The sequence below is a fragment of the Neovison vison genome, chromosome 12 (assembly GCF_020171115.1).
Source record: "Neovison vison isolate M4711 chromosome 12, ASM_NN_V1, whole genome shotgun sequence".
NCBI classification, from domain to species: Eukaryota; Metazoa; Chordata; class Mammalia; order Carnivora; family Mustelidae; genus Neogale; species Neogale vison.
The window spans coordinates 26,146,837-26,172,474 of NC_058102.1; the positions used below are offsets into that span (position 1 = coordinate 26,146,837).

The following is a 25,638-nucleotide window of genomic DNA, read 5'->3' on the forward strand; positions in this document are numbered from 1 at the left end:
TGGAAGCCAGACAGCTTCAAGGAGCTTTAGTATCTCCTCCTTGTTTTTGATAGCTTCCCTGCGACAGTAAGGAGGCCTGTTTCCTTAGAGATGGCCCCATGCATGTGCACAGTAGTGAAGGCAGACGAGGAGTCAGTGTAGATGTTGACTTGATTTCTTCCCTGAGGGTGAGGGCTCGGACTCAGGCATACAGCTCAGCCCATTGTGCTGACCATCCAGCAGTTAATGCCTGGGCTTCTAGGACTTCAGTGGTTGTGGTCACTGCATTACCCACTTTTTGGGTACCCTCTTTTAGGTAACAGCCTCCATCCCTGCATAGTGTGAGCTCTGGGTTCTTTATGGCTTGATCCATAGCTGGATGGCTTGCATGGACTTCATCAGTTACCTCGGATCAGTCACGGTTTGGCTCCCCGTCTTTCATGGGGAGAAAGGTTGCTGGGTTTAATGTCCTTACTGTCTCGAGGCTGACCGTTGGGTTTTGGCAGAGAGGCCCTTGGTATTGTGCTAGCCGAGAGTTGGAAAGAAAGCAGTGCCCCTGTGTGTTCATGAGGGACTTTGACCTTAAATTTTTGTCCCAGGGTGAGCTTGTTGGCCTCCTTGATGAGTTGGAGTGTGGCTGCAAGTGCCCTGAGACACAGTGGCCATCCTGCTGCCACGGGGTCCAGTTTCTTTGACAGATACGCAACTGGCCGTTGCCAGGGCCCAACAGTCTAGGTGAGTACCCCGAGCGCTATCTTTTCTTTCTCAAGTACAAAGAGATTTGAAGGGTTTTTCTCTATCTGGTAGGGCCAGAGCTGGAGCCTGCTCCAGAGCAGTCTTCATCTCAGTGAAGGCAGCTTCTGCTTCCTCAGTCCGGCCAGGGGGATTGCGATCTGGACCTCCTACAAGATCATAGAGAGGTTTCGCTATTGCTGAGAACCTAGGGATCCAGATGCGGCAGAATCCTGCAGCCCTCAGGAATTCCTGTAGGACTTTTTTTGTCCATGGCCAAGGCAGAAAGATGATGACTCTCTTTCTGTCCGGCCCTAATTCTCTCTTCCCTTGGGTGAGGGGGAAACCAAGGTATTGGATCTGTCTTTGGCAGTTCTCTGCTTTCTTCCCTGAGACCCTGTATCCCCAGTCTGTCAGAAGCTCTTAGTACAGTCTTGTGTGTCACTGGCAAGAAGGAGGTCACCCATGTACTGGAGGAGGGTATACCGTGTGGCCTTTCTCGGGAAGCTGGTGAGGTCTGTGATCAGTACTTCGCCAAAGGGGGTTGGTGAATTCTTGAGCCCCTTAGGGAGGTGTGTCTAAGTTATTTGCATCTGATGGCCCACATCGGGTTCAGTCCATTCAAAGACAACTAGTGGCTGGCTCTGGGGAGCTAAGCGGGGACAGAAGAAGGCATCTTTCAGGTCCAGGCAAGTGTACCATCTGGCTGATCCTGGGATTTGGCTGAGGAGGGTGTATGGATTTGGGACCACGGGGTGCAGAGAGATGGTCACCTTCTTGATGGCCCGCATGTCCTGAACTGGTCGGTATCCCACTCCTGGTTTCTTGACTGTCAAGAGTCGGGGTATTCCAGGCTGATTGACACTCACCGGGACGCCTGCCTCCTTTGAGTTTGGTTGGGTGTTCTTGGATGCTGATCTCAGCTTCTTGCGGAAGGGGATATTGCCTTTGTCTTTGGGGTTGGGCTCCCGGGATCAGTTCAACAATGATAGGGGCCCAATTCTGGGCTAGTCCAGGTGAGTTGTCCTCAGCCCATACTGTAGGAAAGGCAAGTCTGAATTCCGGCAGGCTGTTCGCTTGTGCCTGAGCACAAAACAACTTTCATTCTTCTTCTCTTGGCATAGTGGTCGCTAGTACCAAAGACCCGCCTCTTCTTGTCTTGGGTTCAATCAGAGGCTAGTATGCCCGGTGGGTTCAAAAGTTATTTGAGCCCCGAGCTTAGAGAGTTATGTCTCTGCCCAGGAGGGAGATAGGGCAATCAGGCAAATAAAGGAACTCATGTCGGACCTTGTGACCCCTGAGTTCACATTGTTGTGCTTGGCAGAGGGTTGCTGTATTTCTTTCATCTCGGTGGCCACAAGGATAGTTGTAGTTCTTGTGCCGAAGGGGGCCACCAAGGAGGGGACAACAGAGTGTTTGGTCCCAGTGTCAACCATGAAAGTCATTGATTGGCCCCCTACCTTCATTCTGACTGTGGGCTCATGGGGGCCAAGGAAGAAATAGCCCAGTTCCCTACTTCTGCCAGGCCTATGAGGTCCTCTTCTTGGGGTTCTTCCTTGTAGTGGCTGGGCTTTGGTGCCTTCCCTCTGTCGGGACATTTGTTTTTTCAGTGTCCCTTTTCCTTACAGCAGGCACATTGGTCTTTTGCCAAGGGGGTTCTGGGCTTCCCCCCTTTTGGTGGTGGGAGGCTTCCCGCCTTTGCATTGCCCTTTTCCCTCAGGGACGAGGAGAGGAAGCTGACTTTTTTCTTCATTTTCTTTTCTGCCTCCCTCTCTGTTCATGAAGAAGTTATCAGCAACCTCTGTTAGCTGGGTGATGTTCATCCCTGCAAATCCTTCCAGTTTCTGGAGTTTCTTCCTGATGTCTGGGGCGGCTTGAGCCATGAAGGAGGGGTTTACCATTTGTCAGCTGTTCCCTGCCTTTGGGCTGAACGGAGTGTACACCTAATAGGCTTCACACAGTCTTTCGTAGTAGTCCCCAGGGGACTCCCCTGGTTGTTGAGTGACTGTGGATACCTGGCCATGTTTGTGGTTTCTTTGCTGCTGCTTGGGTTCCCTGAAGGAGGGCTTGGTATCAGCAGATGTGGGCCTGTCCTTCATCCTTGTTGAAGCCCCATGTGGGGTGCTCCTCGGGTGCTGTTGTTCTAGCCCAGGCAGCACGGTCGATAACTCCCACTGGTGCGCATTCCTCTAGGTACTGTTGTGCTCCTCTAATTATTCTTCTTTCCTCCATGTTGAACAGGGTGCACAGTAACCGTTGGCTGTTCCCGGGCTGGCCAGTGGGTCTGGAAAAGGGATTCCATAAGGTCTATCATAGCTTGTGGTTTTTCAGAGTAAGAAGGGGTTTTGTGCTTCCAGTTGAGGGAGGTCAGTGGTGGAGAAAGGTTGACAGTACATCATGAAATGTCCAGGTTGGACCATCCTGTCTTTGTCACACCTTTTCAGGTTCCTGTGCCTCCCATACCAGCATCTGGAGGGCACTTGCATCTGGGGCACAGTCTGGCTGCTGGTCCTGGAGAAAATCATCCTTTGGGCCTGGGGGTGCTGGTGGACTCTCTGGACCCAAGGGTGTCAGAGAGACTGGTGGCGGTGGATTGTTTGGAACAGAAGGGTCCGGTGCAGATGGGCTTGGGGGTTCGTACGGAGCAAGATAAGTTCATCCTCAGGACATCTGGCTAAGATATGCTGAGGCTGGGACTTCTGTCGGTTCTCTTTGGGCCACTTATTTATTTATTTAATAAGGATTTCTTTTTCTTTTTTTTTTTTTAAGATTTTATTTATTTGGCAGAGAGAGATCACAAGTAGGCAGAGCAGCAGGCAGAGAGAGAGGGGGAATCAGGCTCCCTGCTGAGCAGAGAACCCGATGCAGGGCTCAATCCCAGTACCCCGAGATCATGAGCTGAGCTGAAGGCAGGGGCCTACCCACTGAGCCACCCAGGCGCCCCTCTTTGGGCCACTTAGATGCGGCAACTAAGACCCTAGCCTGTTCCTGTCTGTTGCAAGTGAACATGCAACAGACCCCCTAAGGGGGAAGGGTCTGGGTAATTTCCAGCCGGGAGTCGATGTATGGGAACTGGTCAGGATGTCCTGGGTCCCTTTTTACAACTCGCCATATTTGACAGAGTGTTGGGACTTGTTGGGACATCCAGTGTCCCTTCTGAAGGCATCCAACATCAAAGGTAGGCCACTCTAACTCACATAGGGTTCTCAGCTTGCCAGGATGCATCTAACTCTATAGTCTCCTAAAAACCCCTTCTTGAAATTTTTGATCATGGTTTCTAGGACCGTAGGTTTGCTCTGCCCTGATCCCATGGTGATGTTTCCCATGTGTGGTGGCATGGAGACAGACAAAGGGTTGGTGCCCCTCCAAAGGAGAGACCAGTCTGATGCCCACCTGTCTGCCCTCCTGTAGGAGACCCTCTTGGCCATAGCGAGTCTGTATAATTCCCGGACTGGTGTCTGGAAGGAGCTTTCCTTAGACATTATGAGGTCACCATGGAAACAGGTTAGGCCCTACTTGGACTCTGTAGGCTTCTGGGGACCCAAAGGTGCCTGCCCGTGGAGCCACAGCATTATTCTATCTGACAAGACAAGGTCAAATTGCACCTTCACTCACACATTCACTCCAGAAGTTATTACCCCCCCCTCCGCCGCCCCAGGAAGCCCTGACCTGTGGAATTTCTTTCCTTTTGGAAATTCTTTCCTGTCCGCTCTTTTCGGAGGTGGGGTGGTTCCTGACCTGAGGGACCTCCCACCCCAGGAGTCCTTACCTGTGAGACCTCTCATCAGAGGTCTCTGGGATGTGATCAGTCTTCCCTTCCACCCGATAGGTGGGCCTGACTGGGTCCTGGGACCCCAGGCCTTACTGGAATCTGATGTTAGGACCAGGTCCTCCAGGTCCTCACCTACCAAGTCTGGCAGGAACAGTGGAGTGGGACCGGACTGAGGTGACCGGGTGGGAGACTGCTGAAGATTAAGTAGGGCACCCCTTCTCCCTTATGATCCCTCATTCCGTTACTGCCCCACCATTGCCCCCAAATCGGTGGCAACAATGGGCCAAGAGTAGGGTTTCCCGGTCGGGGAGTCAAGTATGAGGGAACCTGGACTGGATCCTGGCAGAAGAACCAAGTGGTATTTGGAGTCCTTGGAGGATTGGAGGTTTATTTAACACCAGCAGGCTCAGAGGAGAATGATCTCCCGAGCACAGACAAAATGGGTAATTTATACCCTTCCATTTCTGCATACTTGGTACTTTTGGCTTGCATGGGAATAGGTTAGGGAGAAGAACCCGTAAGAGCCCTGGGGCATAAGCTAGGACTCCTTTGCTAACATGGTCAGACATCTTAGAACACAGATTTTTCCTTATCATTTTGGTCTTTTTTGAAGAAACTGTATCCCAAAATTGTAAAGAAAGGAAAACTTGTAAAACAATAAGATTAAATATAATAAAGGGATAAAGTATAAGTGTGAAAATGAAAATTAAAAAAGATTTTAAAAAGGAGTTGATAAATTGTTTGAAAAGGGAAAGAAAACAAAAAAAATTAATGTTGAAATACTAAGGAATCATGAGAAAAAAAGCCATGAGTTCTGTGTGTTGTATTCCCCTAGGGTTGGAGTTTTGCAGTTCTCATTGATCAGTAAACTTGGTCTTGGCTGGATGTTGGTGCTGATCTTCTGGGGAGGGCCCTGTTGTATTGATTGTCTTTGCCCTAGGCAGAATTGTATTGCCTTTGCTAAGGGCCAGGCTGAGTAATCTGCTCCTGTTTGCTTGGTGTGGGTTTTATTCCCTGAAGGCTTTCCGTGCAGTCCTGAGGACTCTTTCAGTGTGCTTCCACTACCTCCCACCCCGCCCCCACCTAGGGGAGGAAGGGGGGTTCTTGCTGGTTCTGGGGCTTGTTGGGCCTCTGCTGGAAGAGCAGTGGCCTGACGTGCTGTGGTTTGCAGTTTGTGGCAACTGGAGTTGAAAGCCTACTACTGCTCGGCTTACTCTGCAGCTGGCTTCCCTTCTCTGTTGCCAGGAGCTCTGCTGTAGTCAGGCACCCCTAGTCTTCCTGTGATCCTGAGTATCCTGAGACCACACTGTCCCAGCGAGGGTTCTGCCCCCCTCTTAGCTGCCTGAGCAACATCCCTCACTGGAGCAGATTTCTAAAAGTTCTAATTCTGTGTTCTGCTGCTGTATCACTTGTTGGTAGCCGGCTGATGAGGATACCCACCCCCTCGACATCTTCCCATGTATCACCTCAGATTCACTTCCGTGCACGTCCTACCTTGCAGAAAGTGGTCACTTTTCTATTTGTAGTGTTGCAGCTATTTTCTTTGATCTCCAATTGATTTTGCAGGTGTTCAGAATGGTTTGATAGCTATCTAGCTGAATTCCTGGGACCAGATGATACTAAGGTCTCCTGCTCCTCTGCCATTTTGGACTGTCTCCCTATCCATTCATGTTTTGATGAACCCACTTTTGAGTCTCAGAAAAAAAGCTGCTACAAACATTTGTGTAGAAGTCTTTGTATGGATATACTTGGATTTCTCTTGGGTGAATATTTATACATGAAATGGCTAGATTATGTGGCAAATATCTGACATTTTCTTAAAAATTTATCAAATGATTTTCCCATTTTACATTTCCACCAGTAGTTTATAAAAGTTTCAGTTCTTCTACATCCCGGTCCATACTTTATAAGATCAACCTTTTAAGTTTTAACATTTTCATAGGTGTATAGTAGTGTTACATGGTGTTCTTAGTTTGTATTTCACTAATAACTGATGATATTTAACATCTTTTCAAATGTTTATGTAACCATTTGTGTATTGTCTTTGACAAAGTGTTCAAATTTTTTGGCCATTTTTTTTTTTGTTAAATTGAGTTATTTTCTTACTTGGTTTTCAGAATTCTTTATGTATTCTGAATGTAAGCCCTTTATTGATATATGATTTATAAATTATTCCTCCAGTCTTGCTTGTCTTCATTTGTATTGTGGTGTCTTTTAAATACACAAGTTCTGAATTTTGATTTAGAATTAACTTGTTAATATTAATAAAAACTAAACAATTTAAAGAAACTTATACCTAACCCATGATTAAAATGATTTTTTCTATGTTTTCTCTAAGAATTTTATAGTTTTATATTTACATATACATCTTGAGTCAATTTTTTTGTATGGTGCAAGGTACAACTTGAAATTCATTTTTTGCATATGGATAGGCAGTTGTGCCAGGATGATTTGTTCCGTGGCTTTCCCTTTTTTCCTTGATTTGATTCCCTGACTTTCCTGGCTCTGTTGAACTGACTGCATTTTTGTCAAAAATCAGTTGGCCATTATATGTTTGAATCTATTTCTGAACTTCACTCTCTTTTTTAATGAATTTATGTGTCTGTTGATGTGAATGCTATGCAGTTGTGATTTTTGTTGCATTTAGTAAGTCATGAAATCAGGTAGTGCTTATTCTCCAACTTTGTTCTTTTGGCTATTCTAGGTTCTTTGTGTTTCTGCATGGGTTTTTAAAAAATTTAATTTATTTTTAAAAAGATTTTATTTCTTTATTAGAGAGAGTGAGCACAAGCAGGGGAGCAGCAGAGGGAGAGAGAGAAGCAGGCTCCCAACCGAGCAGGGAGCCCGATGCAGGGCTCCATTCTAGGTCCGTGGGATTATGACCTGAGGTGAAGGCAGATGCTTAACTGACTGCCACCCAGGCATCCCTCCTTGTGAATTTTAATATTAGCTCATTAATTTCTGTAATGCTTTCTGGGATTTTCAATGGCATTGCATTGATTTTGGGAGAAATGAACATCTTAACAGTATCTTAACAATCAGGTTACTATCTGATCCATGCATATGGTATAATTTACTATTAAACATGCTTTTAAAAAAAATCCCATTTTCCTGTAATAAATAGCATGCTGGTGTAAGCACCGTGAAGGCAGGGTGTCTTCCACGTCTAGCTGGCCCTGGGGATGTACTCAGTAAATATTCACAGAATGATAAATGAAGGTGATCCCTCAACACAGATGTTGGTACGCATACCTCATTAGTTTCTTAGAATTAATTCCTACATGTGGAAGTGCTAGGTCAAAGGATCTGTTCATTTCTAAGGCTTTTGACTACCATACTGTACCCAGATTTTTTTTCAGCTGAAATATCTTGATGGATAATTGTTATAAGGCATGCATAACTGATTTGCAAACATTGTTCTTGGTTACATTCCTCCCCATCTCTGAAATTACATTGTAAGCCTGCCAGAAAGTAGGATTCACATCAAAGGAATTTTATGGTTTGCTTTTGTCATTAACTAATTTTTTAAAAAAGATTTTATTTATTTACTTGAACAGATATCAGAAGTAGGCAGAGAGGCAGGCTGGGGTGTGAGGGGAGTAGTGGTGGAGAAGACTCCTTGCTGAGCAGAGAGCCCGATGCAGGGCTTGATCTCAGGATCAAGAGATCATGACCTGAGCGGAAGGCAGGGGCTTTGACCCACTGAGCCACCCAGGCATCCCTCATTTACTAATTTTTAAAAGAACATTTTATTTATTTGACAGAGAGAGCACAAACAAAAGTAGGGGGAGGCAGAGGGAAAGGTAAAGCAGGCCCCTTTTTGAGCAAGGACCCACTGCATGGCTCATTCCTAGGACCCTGGGATCATGGCTTGAGCTGAAGGCACACACTTAACCGACTGAGCCACCCAGATGCCTCATTGTCTGTTTGTTTGTTTGTTTGTTTGCCAAAAGCCTTTTTAATAAACCTTTCAGTGGAAATACTCTTACTTTCCATTTTGGAGATGGTGAGAAGGATATGTGAGGCGAATGTGATAACCACTACACTATGGAAACGGTGAGAAGGATATGAAAAGTTTGATTCTACTCAGGGCATTCCTGTTTTTTTTTTTTTAATTTTTTTTAAATTTTTAGTTCTTAATTTTTAATAAACATATATTTATCCCCAGGGGTACAGGTCTGTGAATCACCAGGTTTACACACTTCACAGCACTCACCAAAGCACATACCCTCCCCAATGTCCATAACCCCACCCCCTTCTCTTAACCCCCCTCCCCCCAGCAACCCTCAGTTTGTTTTGTGAGATTAAGAGTCACTTATGGTTTGTCTCCCTCCTAATCCCATCTTGTTTCATTTATTCTTCTCCTACCCACTTAAGCCCCCATGTTGCATCACCACTTCCTCATATCAGGAAGATCATATGATAGTTGTCTTTCTCCGCTTGACTTATTTCGCTAAGCATGATATGCTCTAGTTCCATCCACGTTGTCGCAAATGGCAAGATTTCATTTCTTTTGATGGCTGCATAGTATTCCGTTTTGTATATAGACCACATCTTCTTGATCCATTCATCTGTTGATGGACATCTAGGTTCTTTCCACAGTTTGGCTATTGTGGACATTGCTGCTATAAACATTCGGGTGCACGTGCCCCTTCGGATCACTACGTTTGTACCTTTAGGGTAAATACCCAGTAGTGCAATTGCTGGGTCATAGGGTATTTCTATTTTCAACATTTGAGGAACCTCCATGCTGTTTTCCAGAGTGGTTGCACCAGCTTGCATTCCCACCAACAGTGTAGGAGGGTTCCCCTTTTCTCCGCATCCTCGCCAGCATCTGTCATTTCCTGATTTGTTGATTTTAGCCATTCTGACTGGTGTGAGGTGATATCTCATTGTGGTTTTGATTTGTATTTCCCTGATGCCGAGTGATATGGAGCACTTTTTCATGTGTTTGTTGGCCATCTGGATGTCTTTTTAGAAATGTTTGTTCATGTCCTCTGCCCATTTCTTGATTGGATGATTTGTTCTTTGGGTGTTGAGTTTGCTAAGTTCTTTATAGATTTTGGACACTAGTCCTTTATCTGCTATGTCGTTTGCAAATATCTTCTCCCATTCTGTCAGTTGTCTTTTGGTTTTGTTAACTGTTTCCTTTGCTGTGCAAAAGCTTTTGATCTTGATATAATCCCAATAGTTCATTTTTGCCCTTGCTTCCCTTGCCTTTGGCGATGTTCCTAGGAAGATGTTGCTGCGGCTGAGGTCGAAGAGGTTGCTGCCTGTGTTCTCCTCAAGGATTTTGATGGATTCCTTTCTCACATTGAGGTCCTTAATCCATTTTGAGTCTATTTTTGTGTGTGGTGTAAGGAAATGGTCCAATTTCATTTTTCTGCACGTGGCTGTCCAATTTTCCCAACACCATTTATTGAAGAGGCTGTCTTTTTTCCATTGGACATTTTTCCTGCTTTGTCGAAGATTAGTTGACCATAGAGTTGAGGGTCTATTTCTGGGCTCTCTATTCTGTTCCATTGATCTATGTGTCTGTTTTTGTGCCAGTACCATGCTGTCTTGATGATGACAGCTTTGTAATAGAGCTTGAAGTCCGGAATTGTGATGCCACCAACTTTGGCTTTCTTTTTCAATATCCCTTTGGCCATTCGAGGTCTTTTCTGGTTCCATATAAATTTTAGAATTATTTGTTCCATTTCTTTGAAAAAGATGGATGGTACTTTGAATTAAATGTGTAGATTGCTTTAGGTAGCATAGACATTTTCACAATATTTATTCTTCCAATCCAGGAGCATGGAACATTTTTCCATTTCTTTGTGTCTTCCTCAATTTCTTTCATGAGTACTTTGTAGTTCTCTGAGTATAGATTCTTAGCCTCTTTGGTTAGGTTTATTCCTAGGTATCTTATGGTTTGGGGTGCAATTGTAAATGGGATTGACTCCTTAATTTCTCTTTCTTCTGTCTTGTTGGTGTAGAGAAATGCAACTGATTTCTGTGCATTGATTTTATATCCTGACACTTTACTGAATTCCTGTACAAGTTCTAGCAGTTTTGGAGTGGAGTCTTTTGGGTTTTCCACATATAATATCATCTGTGAAGAGTGATAGTTTGACTTCTTCTTTGCCGATTTGGATGCCTTTAATTTCCTTTAGTTGTCTGATTGCTGAGGCTAGGACTTCTAGTACTATGTTGAATAGCAGTGGTGGTAATGGACATCGCTGCCGTGTTCCTGACCTTAGCGGAAAAGCTTTCAGTTTTTCTCCATTGAGAATGATATTTGCAGTGGGTTTTTCATAGGTGGCTTTCATGATATTGAGGTATGTGCCCTCTATGCCTACACTTTGAAGAGTTTTGATCAGGAAGGGATGCTGTACTTTGTCAAATGCTTTTTCAGCATCTATTGAGAGTATCATATGGTTCTTGTTCTTTCTTTTATTGATGTGTTGTATCACATTGACTGATTTGTGGATGTTGAACCAGCCTTGCAGCCCTGGAATAAATCCCACTTGGTTGTGGTGAATAATCCTTTTAATGTACTGTTGAATCCTATTGGCTAGTATTTTGGTGAGAATTTTCGCATCTGTGTTCATCAAGGATATTGGTCTATAGCTCTCTTTTTTGATGGGATCCTTGTCTGGTTTTGGGATCAAGGTGATGCTGGCCTCATAAAATGAGTTTGGAAGTTTTCCTTCCATTTCTATTTTTTGGAACAGTTTCAGGAGAATAGGAATTAGTTCTTCTTTAAATGTTTGGTAGAATTCCCCCCGGGAAGCCGTCTGGCTCTGGGCTTTTGTTTGTTTGGGGATTTTTAATGACTGTTTCAATCTCCTTACTGGTTATGTGTCTTTTCAGGCTTTCTATTTCTTCCTGGTTCAGTTGTGGTAGTTTATATGTTTCTAGGAATGCATCCATTTCTTCCAGATTGTCAAATTTGTTGGCGTAGAGTTGCTCATAGTATGTTCTTATAATAGTTTGTATTTCTTTGGTGTTAGTTGTGATCTCTCCTCTTTCATTCATGATTTTATTTATTTGGGTCCTTTCTCTTTTCTTTTTGATAAGTCTGGCCAGGGGTTTATCAATTTTATTAATTCTTTCAAAGAACTAGCTCCTAGTTTCGTTGATTTGTTCTGTTTTTTTTTTTTTTGTTTTTATTTCATTGATTTCTGCTCTGATCTTTATGATTTCTCTTCTCCTGCTGGGCTTAGGGTTTCTTTCTTGTTCTTTCTCCAGCTCCTTTAGGTGTAGGGTTAGGTTGTGTACCTGAAACCTTTCTTGTTTCTTGAGAAAGGCTTGTACCGCTATATATTTTCCTCTCAGGACTGCCTTTGTTGTGTCCCACAGATTTTGAACCGTTGTATTTTCATTATCATTTGTTTCCATGATTTTTTCCAGTTCTTCTTTAATTTCCCGGTTGACCCATTCATTCTTTAGAAGGATGCTGTTTAGTTTCCATGTATTTGGGTTCTTTCCAAACTTCCTCTTGTGGTTGAGTTCTAGCTTCAGAGCATTGTGGTCTGAAAATATGCAGAGGATGATCCCAATCTTTTGATACCGGTTGAGTCCTGATTTAGGACCGAAGATGTGATCTATCCTGGAGGATGTTCCATGTGCACTAGAGAAGAATGTATATTCTCTTGCTTTGGGATGAAATGTTCTGAATATATCTGTGATGTCCATCTGGTCCAGTTTGTCGTTTAAGGCCTTTATTTCCCTGTTGATCTTTTGCTTGGATGATCTGTCCATTTCAGTGAGGGGAGTGTTAAAGTCCCCTACTATTATTGTATTATTGTTGATGTGTTTCTTTGATTTTGTTATTAATTGGTTTATATAGTTGGCTGCTCCCACGTTGGGGGCATAGATATTTAAAATTGTTAGATCTTCTTGTTGGACAGACCCTTTGAGTATGATATAGTGTCCAGATGCCTCATTGTTAACTAATTTTACTGGAACTGAGAGTTAGGAAGATGACCGAAAAAGTAGAAGATTATATTCTTTCCTTTGAGGTACTTACAGTTTCTTTAAACTTACAGTTTCTTTAAAAATATAGTTTACATAATTATAAAGCACTAGTGGAGAAAAGTGCAGATGTGATAGAATACAGAATAAATATTCTGAAGTAAGCACAAGGAAGGCAGAAATCAGTGGAGCAGAAAGACAGGGAGAAGTTATTTATGTTTACTTTTAGAGTAACTATAAGCCCTGAAAGTAGTTTCTTGATTGTTTAGATGTAGGGTTTCAGGTTGAGTCTGACCTTGATTTGTGGATTAATTGAAGAGATTTAAGAAGGTATTTTAATATGGCATAACTATTTGAACACAGTTGTGAAGGTAAGAGTAAGCGACGTGTATGAGGGACTGTTAAGCATGCTTAACTTAATAGACTCTAGCAGAGGAGTGTTAGGAGGCAGTAAAATGAAATGTTTGCTTTTGCAGGGGGAGTTGGCTAATCCAAGGTTTTGAGTTTGAGAAGTTTAGCTTTGATCCAGTAAACAATAGGAAGATTATAAAAGTGCAATTATAGTAATGGACACAGTGTAGGAGAAGGATTGTCATGCTGGATATTTGTAGGTTATATAAGGATGAGGAAAGACCAAAATCTGGCACATGTTTAGGAGGTTTCTCTTAAATCAAGTGTAAAATACTTGTGGTTTTGCTGTAGAGGGTGATGGCTCTAGAAATGAAGAAGAATGATTAAAATCAAGAGACAAATGAAGAAGAATCAGCAAGATTAATAATTTATTACTAACAGGAGTCGGGGAATGAGTTGTGTATTAAGAAATAAGGGGAGGATAGTGGTAATTTTTTTTTAAAGGAGGCAGATGGAAATTTGAAGTTAATGAGTGTAATTCTTATGTTGAGCTTCCGTTGTGTATGGGACATGTGATTAGAGTGGGAGTTATGAGCTGCGTTAGGAATGTGGGTGTAAATTTGAGTGTCATTCAAATAGGTGTAAAAAATGAAGCAGTCAGAGAAAAACTTGACTTTTCTTATAGAGATGCATCAGTGGATCAGAGATTCTCATGATGACTGAGAGAAAGGGAACAAATAAAGGAGAGAGGTCAAAGAGATAAGAGGTGATCATGGTACTGTAGGTGCTGAGGGAGAAGAATATTTTGGAGATTCATAAAGGTGATTGTGTGCAAAGTGTATTAATAACCATTCTTTATGTTTACTAGTGTTCAGCATGGTTTAGTAAACCAACTCTTGATGAAAGATGATTATAAGTTCTGTTAATTGGGTTAATCAGTTTATTTTTGCATCATTAAAAAAAAAATCCCTTACACTACTAATTTTAGCTTAATTGAAAAGAATAGTATAATACTTTATAGTTTGTAAGGTGCTTTACCCTATATAATATGATGTTATGTTTTTATGATTTTATTTATTTATTTGACAGATAGAGATCACAAGTAGAAAGAGAGGCAGGCAGAGAGAGAGAGAGAGAGAGAGGAGGAAGCAGGCTCCCTGCTGAGCAGAGAGCCCGATGTGGGGCTCGATCCCAGTACCCTGGGATCATAACTGGAGCCGAAGGCAGAGGCTTTAACCCAGTGAGCCACCCAGGTGCCCTTAATATGATGTTATTTAAAGTTTTTTTTTTTTTTTGTCCTTAATTTTCTTTTCTTTTTTTTAGATTTTATTTTGTTAAGTAGTATCTGTACCCCACATGGGGCTTGAACTCAGAACCCTGAGATCAGGAGTCACATGCTCCATCAACTGAGCCAAACAGGTGTCCCTTCATTTTTTTTTTTTTTAATTCAGTTTATTTAAACAATAAACACAGGTCATTCATTTTTCCCCAACCTTCATCTCCTGCCTCTGGTAACCACCAGTCTTTGAGGTTGGGGTGTTTTGTGTGTCGGGGGCGGGGGGCACTTATTTTACTTATTCACTTATTTACTTCTGACTTACTTCACTTAACATAATGCCCTCACAGTCCTTCCATGTTATCACAAATGGCAAGATTTCATTCTGTTTTAATGGCTGAATAATATTCCATTGTGTGTTTTTGTGTGTCTGTATCAGTTTTCTTCTCCATTCATTTGTTCATGGATACTTAGGTTGTTCCTGTATCTTGGCCATTGTAAATAATACTACAGCACATATCAGGGTGCTTTTATCTTTCCAGGTTTGCATTTTCATTTCCTTCTAGTAAATAGCAAGAATGGAATTGCTGGATAATATAGTAGTTCTATTTTTAATTTTTAAAGAACCTCTGTTACCTTATTTTTCCAAATGGATTATGTTACATGTTAATTCCACCTCAGTATATGATCTTGGTCTCTGCTATTTTCCAAACCAATTTTATTTTATTTCTGGTTTAAAAATATTTTCCAAGGTAAGTTGTTGTTTAAAAAGCCTTACCACAAGGTGTCATTGTAACCTATAAAAAGAATTTCCATGTAAGTGTGTGCAATACCAATTTTTACATTTCCTTGCATTTTTAAGTCTATTTTTTTGTTCCATATTTTGCAGTTATCTTTATTTTGCAGTTAGGGTGTATTGTGAATCTCTTATATTAAAGGGAAAAATAGAGTAGTCATGTTCTTGAGTTCACATATTTTGCAAAAACATATGCTTTCCACCCACGAATTTCTTAAGAGTATGTTGCTATAGAGATGATTGTTTGAAGGAAAGAATGAGGAGGAGTTACAGGAGGTGGACATTTAAAGAACAAAATACTTATTTTATGTCTTTGTTCCTGACAGAGCAAGCTTTAGTGTTTATCCCTCTGCTGGTGAAATCCCTATGGAAGAAAGGTAGATATTTTGAGTGTTGTATTATGATGGTATTTGCGTTTACTAAGATGCTTTTGCAAAGGTTCCTTGCTTGATTCTTTTTTCATATGGAGGATTAGTGCTTGTAATCTTTGAAACAACCCTTTCTTCACTTTAACTGGATTCCATTTTGCTTTTGCTTTTGCTTTTCTGATTTTCTGATTGGTCTTTTAACTAATATTAAAATAGTTTTTATTTTATTTTTTTGAGGGAGGGGGTATCGATATCTAACTACTAATTTCTTTTACTGCTACCTCTAAATTTATTTTCAGGACCGTTCCCTGTTGACTGCTTGCTGCCGGTATTTTAGTTCCGATCTTTATCATTACTTTCCCAGCCTTTCTTTTTCTCTTAAGATCTCCCCTCCACCCCACCCCAGTTTATTCTACAAACCTTGGATAACCTAGTTATTTTTCTTAAGTACAAATCTGAAATCACCCTATACTGTCCCTCATCCACCCACAAGCTTAAAACCTTTCTTTGGCTGTTTGAGACCCGAGGATAAACTCGAGTCAGTGTACATTGCATTGCCTTTGAGGCCCTGTCCTACCTCTGCAGGCTTGTCTGCTCCCCACCCCTTTATTCCCTACCCACAAAGTTGTCTTCCATCTCCATGCCTTCCTTACTGGATATTTCTTCTCTGCTTCTTTCTTTATCTCAGGATTACCCTCTTTGTGAAGTCTTCTTGACAACTTCTCTAGCAGAATTAGGCCTCTCTTCCCTGCCATCTATAAATACATTACATTGCTTTATACTTTATAAACTTTCCAAATTTATATATTACTTAGAATTGGTAATATATGTACATGGCAAAAAAATTTTAAGTACAAAAAGAATTTAATAAATAGTAAAATTTTCTCTTACCCTTATTCAGTCAGCAGTTATTGGTTAACATGTATGTTTCACTGACCAACATGAACTCATTGAGGGCAAGGATTTTCATTTATTTATTACCGCATCCCTATACCTAACAGTGTCTAGCATTTAACAGACACTTAGAAAACGTCTGTAATACTCTTTTTTTCTTTTTAAGATTTTATTTATTTATTTGACAGAGAGAGATCACAAGTAGGCAGAGAGAGAGAGGGAAGCAGGCTCCCTGCTGAACAGAGAGCCGGATGCGGGACTCGATCCCAGGACCCTGAGATCATGACCTGAGCCGAAGGCAGTGGCTTAACCCACTGAGCCACCCAGGCGCCCCTTGTCTGTAATACTCTTAATATGGGCAAGCTCTTCCTTGCTAAGTCTGCCTGACTTGATGGTCTGCTTATTTCTGTACGCCCCTTAGAGCTCTCTTAGTATAAGTGGATCACTCAGTAAATATGGTGTGGTGACCTCTCCATTCAATAAATACTGATTGTTTAATTGTATTTTTTTTTCTTTTGTAAGATAAGGTTTTAAAATCAACCTGTGTCTTGAGAATGACTTTTATGTATTTCCCTTTTCTGGTTCTGAAAAATTTTATACTTTCTGGTAGATCCTCAAGGATGGAAAAGAGAATGTGTTAACTTGAGCAAAAATACATTACTTTGCTTTATGTAACTCATTTGAACTCATCAATTTTTTTTTTCCTTTTTCCTTTTTTTTTTCTTTTATTTAACTTTTCAGACTAAGGCATAAAGCTCATGGAAATAATTCAGATTTATTTAAAAAAATAATTCCCGGGACGCCTGGGTGGCTCAGTTGGTTAAGCAGCTGCCTTCGGCTCAGGTCATGATCCCAGTGTCCTGGGATCTAGTCCCGCATCGGGCTCCTTGCTCCGCAGGGAGCCTGCTTCTCCCTCTGACTCTGCCTGCCACTCTGTCTGCCTGTGCTCGCTCTCCCTCTCTGACAAATAAATAAATAAAATCTTTAAAAAAAAAAATAAATAAAAAAAAATAAAAAAATAAAAAAATAATTCCCAGGGTAAGTTGTCAGATCAATAAAAGGGCTTCATTTTGTATTACAAGCTGTATGGTAGCTTTATGTGTTTCAGGTATATGGGCCTATTAGCAAAGAAGCCTCTACAACTTGCACAAAGGTAGTAAGTACTGATAAATCGTTTGGAAAGTCCCATGTTATATCTAAGAGAGCCTACACTAAGAAACATTAAAATGAGTTTGAAGTATAGTTTAGGCAACAGTCATCTTTGTTTTTCAGATCACAACTTTTCAGAGACTTTTGTAACTTATTTCTGAGGTTGACTGGTTACTGTATCCTATTTTCTAGAATTCTTTTGTATGAATTAAGCTGTGCAGAGGCAGACAGTGCAATTCTAAGAATAAAATAACATTTTAATTCAGAGTGGTTGGTGGCTGATTGCTAGCCACTCTAATACATATCTTCTTCCCTTCCTCTTTCCTTGCCCTCCTGTTTCATTCTAAGTCACAATTACATTCTAAGGGCCTGGCACCTTACCAGGGTTTTGAAGGGTCTCTTCTCAGCTGCACTTGAGGTTTTGGCAGGGTGTCAAGTTGTGACATTTTTTGGTATACAGGATATCCTGGGATGGCTTTCCAAAGGCTGTTTCGGTGACTGTTGTAATATTCTTTCTGGATTTCAAAGGCATTGATTTCTAATATTTTGTTATAAGTGCAATGTAAGCCTGATGTAGTTCTCCTTAGACTTCTAATGTTTTTAAAAAACAACAATCACTTTAGGGGCATGTAGTATTTAAAACAATGTTTTGAAATGTTCAGAGGCATAGCATGTGCTTTTTAGTGGAGTGTGTTTTGGAAGCTTTCCATGAGTATCAGCAGCTGTGTTTTTAGAATATTTTGAGTTTCCATCCTTTGGGGTAGACATTGTACCACTGCTTAAGAAATACAGCCCCTGTGCAAAGATGTCATAGGTAAGTCTCTAGAGCTGGGACTAGTCAAAAGAAGTGATAGGAAGGACAAGTGGGTATGGTTATATGATAGTAAGAGCTGCAAGGTGAGGAAGATGAGGTATTTGGAGAGGGGTTGTGCTGAGTCTTAAAAAAAAAAAAACTTTCACAGAGACTAGTTCATTTAATAAGTGCTCCTTGATTAACAGGCTGATCAAAGTAATCTGTTTAACCAGCCAATCTCCCTCCCTCTCTCCCATCTTTCCTTTCTCTGTAAAGAGTTTATTTATTTGAGAATGAGTGCGAGCTTGAGAGAGAGAAAGCACAAGTGGGAAGGATTAGCAGACTCCCTGCTGAGCAGGGAGCCTGCTGTGAACTCTATCCTTGGCCTCTGGACTCCAGGATCAGGACCTGAGCCAAAGGCAGACCTTTAACTCACTGACCCACTCAGGTACCCTGACCTTTCTTTTTTAAAAGTTTGTTTCAACCACTTACTTTTGAAAAAATTTGTGTTGTGAGTTCATTTGGTAAACTCTGTACTTATTATAAGAGTTGTTTCTTTTATTATATCGTTTGAGTGCCTAATAACATTTCTGTGTTTTGTAATTTATACATGTATGTTGACTGAAATCAGAAAAGCCTAATTATGGTAGGAATTTAAATTTTTGATAAAATTCTGTTTTTGGGAATAATAGAATAAAAGGAAGCCAGTGTATTAGTTACCTGTAGCTATTGGAACAGATACTGACTGGGCTTAGAACAACAAAAATTTATTCTTTCACAGCTTGGCTACCAGAAGACTGAAATCAAGGGCTGCACTTTCTCCAAAGGGTCTAAGGAAGAATCGTTTCCCTCCATCTTACAGCTCCGAGCATACCTTAGCTTGGGGCAGCATCTCTGCCTTTTTGGTCACATTGCTGCCACCTCTTCAGTCTCAAAACTTCCTCTGCCTCACTCTTAGAAGGATACGTATGATTACATTTAGGGCCCACCCATACCCAAGATAAACGCCTCCTTTTAAATCCTTAATTTAATCACATCTGTTGCTATACAAGATAATATCCTTCGGTTACAGAGATTAGGAAGTGACATTTCTTCCTCTGGGCCAGCATTCAGCCGGCTACAGTCTGGACGCCACAGTTACAAAAGTGGATGTAAAAATTTTTGGACCTAAAGCAGTGTTAGAATGGTGAACATAACTTTTTATACTTAACATAATTATTTATATTTAATTACATATTTAATTTAACATAATTATTTATATTTAAGTATATATTGTATATTTAACTTATAATTATATAATATATAATTATATATTATATTGTATAATTATTTATATATAACATGATTATTTTGATATTTTTGAGCTGATATGTGCCTGTGTTTTTTAGGTGTGGGGTTATAAAGATGAGTAAGACCTGTTTCTTGCCCTGGAAGATGTTACACTGCATGTGTTATGCATACTAAAATATAGGATAGAAGACAGAATGGTTACCTAATTATGTTTGGGAAAGTCAGGAAGTACTTCATGGAAGAAGTTATGTGTTCCTCAACAGGGTTTTGAAGGCTGATGAGGAATTCACTAGAACAGATTACAGAGGGATAAGAAAAGGCCTTCCCCAAGAGGAGATTAGTATGTGCAAAGACATGAAGGTAAAAAACAGCAGTATGTGCTCAGGAAGCTACAAGTATTGCATGAGATAAATTTTAAATTCGTATTTGTTTCTAGTATACAAATCACTATTATTTTACCAGTTGCAAAGTAAACATATTTTGTTGCAAACATTTTTAAAGCACAGATCTTTTCCTAGATTGAGAAGATCTTTGGCCATTAAATATGGGAGTCGGGGGTGGGAAGTATTTCAGGGAAACGCAAATTACAGCCATGATGTTAATCACTCTACATCCCTTAGAATGGCTAAAATTAAAAAGACTGTTAAAGTAATTAAATGAGGACATTCTTGGGCTGAGGTGGCTCTAGTTCCTTTAGCCTTTGTAACCAAACCAGAGCCTAAGCCAGAATCCATGCACTCGAATTCAAGAAAATGAATCTTAAGAACAACTAATCACAGCCAACTAAGCTTTCTTGATTAAGGCAACTCTTTAAGCTGTATATTCATCACATAATTTCCTTCCTTTACTTCCATATTTTCTGTATAAAAATCACTGCACTTAATCCTTTTGGTGGTGTGCTTCTAACCACTTTCCCTCTGGCACTGCCTGATTGAAATTGATGTAGATGCTCAAATAAACTCTTGAAAATTTTGTTTCTCTTAGATAGGGATGTCCACTATCACCACTTTATTCAACATAGTAGTGGAAGTTCTAGCCACAGAAGTCAGAGAGCAAAATAAATAAAAGGCATTTAAATTGGCAAGGAAGTAGTAAAACTTTCATTATTTGCAGATGCACATGATGCTATACAGAGAAAACCTGAAAAAGTTCACCAAAAAACTGCTAACCTGATAAATGAGTTCAGTAAAGTTGCATGATACAAAATCAATATACAGAAATCGGTTACATTTCTATACACCAATGATGAAGCAGCAGAAAGAGAAATTAAGGACTCAATCCCATTTATGATTGTACCAAAAACAGGAGTAGGAGTAAAGGAGTAAAGCTAACCATATACACAATGGAACATCTATCTATCTATAAACCATATAATCAGTGGAATATGATTCAGCCATAAAAAGAAAGAAAGCTTGCCATTTGCAACAACATAGATGGATTTAGAGGATATAAAGCTAAGTGAAGTAGGTCAGAGAAAGACAAATACCTTATGATTTTACTCATATGTGGAATTTAAGAAACAAAACAAATGAACAAAAGAAAAATTTTAAAAGGCCAACCAAAAAAAAAAAAAAAAAAAAAAAGACTCTAAACTATGGAAAGCAAACAGATTGTTACCAGAGTTGGAGGTTGAGGGGAATGGGTGAAAACAGGTGAAGGAGATTAAGAGTATATTTACCTCAATGAACAAAGAGTGATATGTAAAATTATTGACTTACTGTATTGTATACTGAACTTAATATAACACTGTATGTTAACTACACTGGAATTTAAAGAAAGTAAAAAGAAACTGGTGAACTTTTTAAAGAAGATGGTATTTTCTAATTTTTAAAAAGTTTTATGAGAGTTCCAGTTAACATACAGTATGGTATTAGTTTCAGATATAGAGTATAGTGGTTCAGCACTTCCATATATCACTGGTATTCATCACAACAGGTACACACAGGTAATTGGTTTCTCAAATTTTCTGTTTCTTCCTAATTCAGTTTTAGGAGGTTAAATGTTTCTAGGAATTTACCAGTTTCTTTTAGGTTGTCCATTTGTTAGTACATAATTTTTTTATAATATTCTCTTATAACTGTTTCTATTTCTGTGGTGTCCCTTGTTATTTATCCCCTTTCATTTTTGATTTTGTTTATTTGAGTCCTCTTTGATTCTTTTACCTTTTTTTATGAGAGTGGCTAAAGGTTCATCAGTTTTCTTGATCTTTTCATTTCCTGGTTTCATTGATGTATTGTTTTTTTAGTTTCTGTTTTCTTTATTTCTGCTCTAACCTTTACTATGCCATTCCTTCTACTCAGTTTGGGTTTTGTTCTTTTTCTAGCTCCTTTAGGTGTAAGACTGTGTTATTTGAGACATTTCTTCCTTCTTGTGGTAGGCCTATACTGATGTAAACTTTCCTCTTAGAACAGCTTTTGCTGCATCCCAAAGATTTTGGATCATTTTTTTCTTTTTTATATTTTATTTTCTCTTTGAATTCTTGGTTGACCCGTTGTTTAGTAGCATGTTATTTAATCTCCATGTATTTGTGCTCTCTCCAGATTTTTTCTTGTGGTTGTTTTATTTTTTCATAGTATTGTGGACAGAAAAGATGCCTGGTATGAATTTAATCTTCTTTAATTTGTTGAGACTTGTTTTATTATAATATGTGACCTGTTCTGGAAAATGTTCTGTTCTAGAGAATGTGCACTTGGAAAGAACATGTATTCTGCTGTTTCAGGGTTGAACGTTCTGAGTATATCTGAATTTATCCATGTGGACATGTCTTCAGTTGGAGAGGGGGTAAAAATATAAGTGTAAATAATTGTTGCATCATGGAGTATATGCTTATAAGAAACTGACAAATTTTTTTCCATTGTGGTTATACTATTTTCTGTTCCTAGGTATTCTTTAGTTTTTCCAATCGTATCTTTATAATGGTTTGCACATCTTTTGCCTAGGCATTTGTTGTGTTTTGATGCTGTTAAGAATGTCTTTAAAATATTTTGTTGCTGATACATAGGTGCAATTAATTTTTTATATATTCCTCTACCTAGTAATCATATTAACTTACAATGATTTCTCTACAAGTTCTTTTGGATTTTCTACATATACAGTTAGAACATCTATATATAAGGAAAGTTTCATATTTCCTTTTCCAATTATTTTTACCTTTTATACTTTTGTTCCACATTTTTTTGTACAGTGTCAAATGAAATTGGTAATAATGAACATCCTTGTTGTGATCATGTTTTGAAAGGAAGGCACTGAAGATTTTAGAATCAAGAGTGTTTCTTCTTCTTCTTCTTCTTTTTTTTTTATTAAAGATTTTTTTTTTTTTTTTTTAAATTGAGAGAGAAAGCAAGAGATTGGGCAGGGTGAGGGGTGGTGGGTAGGGAAGGAGAGTCCTAAGCAGATGTTGCATGGAGCCCGACACAGGGTTCAATCTAATGACCCTGACATCACGACCTGAGCTGAAACCAAGAGTCTGACACTTAGCCAACTGCACCCCTCAAGTGCCCCGACTATATTCTTTTTGTATACATCTTTCACGAAATTGGTGCCTTTCAGTTCCCAGTTTGCTGTTTCTTCTTCTTTTTCTTAAATCTTGTGGTAAAATTCATATAACAAAATATAATGTTTTAAAGTGTGCACTTGGGTGGCATTTTGTGTGTTCATAGTGTTGTATGTCTACCACCTCTGTCTAGTTTCAAAACATTTTATCACCTCCAAAGATAACTCTTGTCCATTGAGCAGTCACTCTTTCTCTCTCCCTGCAGCCCTTTATAGCCACCAGTGTACTTTCTATCTCTGTGGATTTGGGATATGTTGGATATTACCTATAAATGGAACCATACTCTGATGACACAAATGATAAATGTTTTATTTTAGTCCAAGTTTCTGAACATCTATTATTTACTTTTTATGTTTCTTTTCTGTTGTTCAGGTTCGGTAATCTCTATTCTGTCTTCCAATTCATTAATTCTTTTCTGTTTCTGCTATTGAGCTCATAGTCAGATTTTTATTTTGGTCATTATATTTTTACTGTAGTTCCTACTTGGTTCTTTTTTATATCTTTTATTCTTTGCTGACACTTGTATTTCTTTGCTGTGTTTCTCTCTCTCTCTTTTTTTGTTTATTTCAAGCTTATTTGCAATTGGTCACTGAAAAATTCTTTTTAAAGATTTTATTTATTTGACAGAGAGAGAGATATCACAAGCAGGCAGAGAGGCAGGCAGAGAGAGGGGGGAAAAGCAGGCTCTCCACTGAGCAGAGAGCCCGATGTGGGGCTGGATCCCAGGACCCTGAGATAATGACCTGAGCCAAAGGCAGAGGCTTAACCCACCGAGCCACCCAGGCGCCGCACTCGTTGAAATATTTTTTAACATGACTTGTTTAAAAGCTTTGTCAGCTAACTTTAATACATCTGTTGGTTCTCTGTTGACATCTTCAGTTGTTCTTTTACATTCAATTTGAGATCTTCCTTGTCTGTCTTTCTTTCTTTCTTAATTTTTAATATTTATTTGAGAAAGGGGAGAGAGGAAGAGAGAGAGACAGAGGAGAGAGGATGTGTATGGGAGTTGGGAGGAAGGGCAGAGGGAGAGAATCTTCAAACAGACTCCATGCTGAGTGTAGAGTCTGACTGTTGCATCGCGTGACCAATGAGGTCGTGATCTCAGCCAAAACCAAGAGGTGAACAGTTAACTGACTGAGCCACTCATACGCCCCAAGATCTTCCCTATTCTTGGTTTGGATAGTAATTTTCTATTGAAACCTGGACATTTGGGAGTATAATGTTATGAGACTGTGTTTCCTGTTCTGGCTTTTCCTGACATCTCTGGCACAGGAAAGAGGGAAAATGCTACCCCCAGATGGGGGCAGAAGTCTAGGTTCCCCAGTTGGCTTCTGTTGACACCTGAGTTGTGGGAGATCATCATCATTGCTGGGTGGCATGGAGTTTTGGCTCCTCATGTGGTCTCCACTGTCATTCCCTAGAAAGAATAGCCTTGTTACTGTTGAGTGATTGTGCCAGACTTGTCTCTCTGCTGATGGTTATGATGGTACTTCAGCACGGTGAGGTAGGTGTTTTTCCTTTCTCTTGGTAGGGGTGGAAGTTCGGGTGTCCAAGTAGTCTCCCCTGATATTGCAGAAGCGTGGGGCTGCATTTCTGCTCAGCGGGGATGAGAGTCCCAGCTTTCTAGTTGGTCTTCTTGTATACCATCCAACCAGGATATTATTACCTCATTCAGTCTGGCCTTTGCTGGCATGGTTGGTGGTGGAGTCCTAGTGTTTTCTGTAGTATTTTCCTGGAGTAGATTGTTATTGTCTAAAACATTTTTGTCTTGCTACTTGCTTGTTACTTTGACTAGAGAGCAGACTTTTGTTAAGGCATTTTTTCCCCCCAGTCAGAACCCATTGCTAGCTTCTTCAGCTCCAGGTTGGAGATCTTGTATTAAAAGATTACCCTGGGAACCCACCGTCTGTCAATTCTTATATCCTGAGGTTATTAGCTGGTTTGCCTCTGGTCTCCATTTTTCAGAGGAGAGGTGTTATATATGTCCTGTACGCGCACGTGCACGCACACACACACACACACACACACACACACACACCCCATTCAGGACTTTTATTTGTATTAGTGGTATTAATATGGAAATGTACCTCTGCTCCATCATCCCAAAAGTAGAAGTCTTATTCCAAAAGTTTTAAGTTGTATTATCAGTTATCATTTACTTCTGGATATTTTCTGATTTCTATTGTGACCTTTTCTTTAATTCATGTTATTTAGAAATGTCTTCTTTCTAAGCATATGTAGCTTTTTCTGTTACTTTTTTTGTATTGAGTTTTAGTTTAATTGCACTTTGGTCAGAAAAATAGTCGTGTAATTTTGGTTTTTAAAAATGTTTTAGATTTTTTGAAATACCCAGTGTGTGGTCAGTATTTATAAATGTTAAGTGTATGTTTATAAGGAATGTGTATTCTCTAGTTACTGGAAATTGTTTTCTAGATATATCTTTATATTTACAAATTTTACAAAAGCCTTTTTTTATCTTTACAAATGCGTTTTTTCATCTCTAGAACTGTTTCTATTTGTTTTTTTTTTTTTTTTTGGTCTTAAAATCTACTTTATTTAATATTAGTGTAGTTCTGTTATCTGTCTTTAGATTAGTGTTTAATTATGTTTTTGCTTTTTTTCTTTCAACCTTTATGCCCTTCCCTTTTAAAAATCTGTTATAAAAAGTTATATAGTTGGTTATATTTTTCTCTTAAATTTCTGATTATTTGAAGCATTACTGTATA

At 39.8% G+C, this 25,638-nt stretch overlaps 1 protein-coding gene across 3 annotated transcripts in view; it reads left to right on the plus strand.

Annotated features, from left to right (window-relative positions):
* Positions 1-25,638, plus strand: part of CEP83 (centrosomal protein 83) — a 137,360-nt gene that overhangs the window by 18,375 nt on the left and 93,347 nt on the right. Inside the window, exon 1 of one of the 3 annotated variants that reach the window (XM_044228121.1) lies at positions 15,196-15,242. The exons of the other annotated variants lie outside the window; for them this stretch is intronic. The gene's annotated coding sequence lies outside the window, so the exon portion shown is untranslated. Of the gene's footprint in view, positions 1-15,195; positions 15,243-25,638 lie in introns of those variants that run through there. 3 annotated transcript variants of the gene reach the window in all.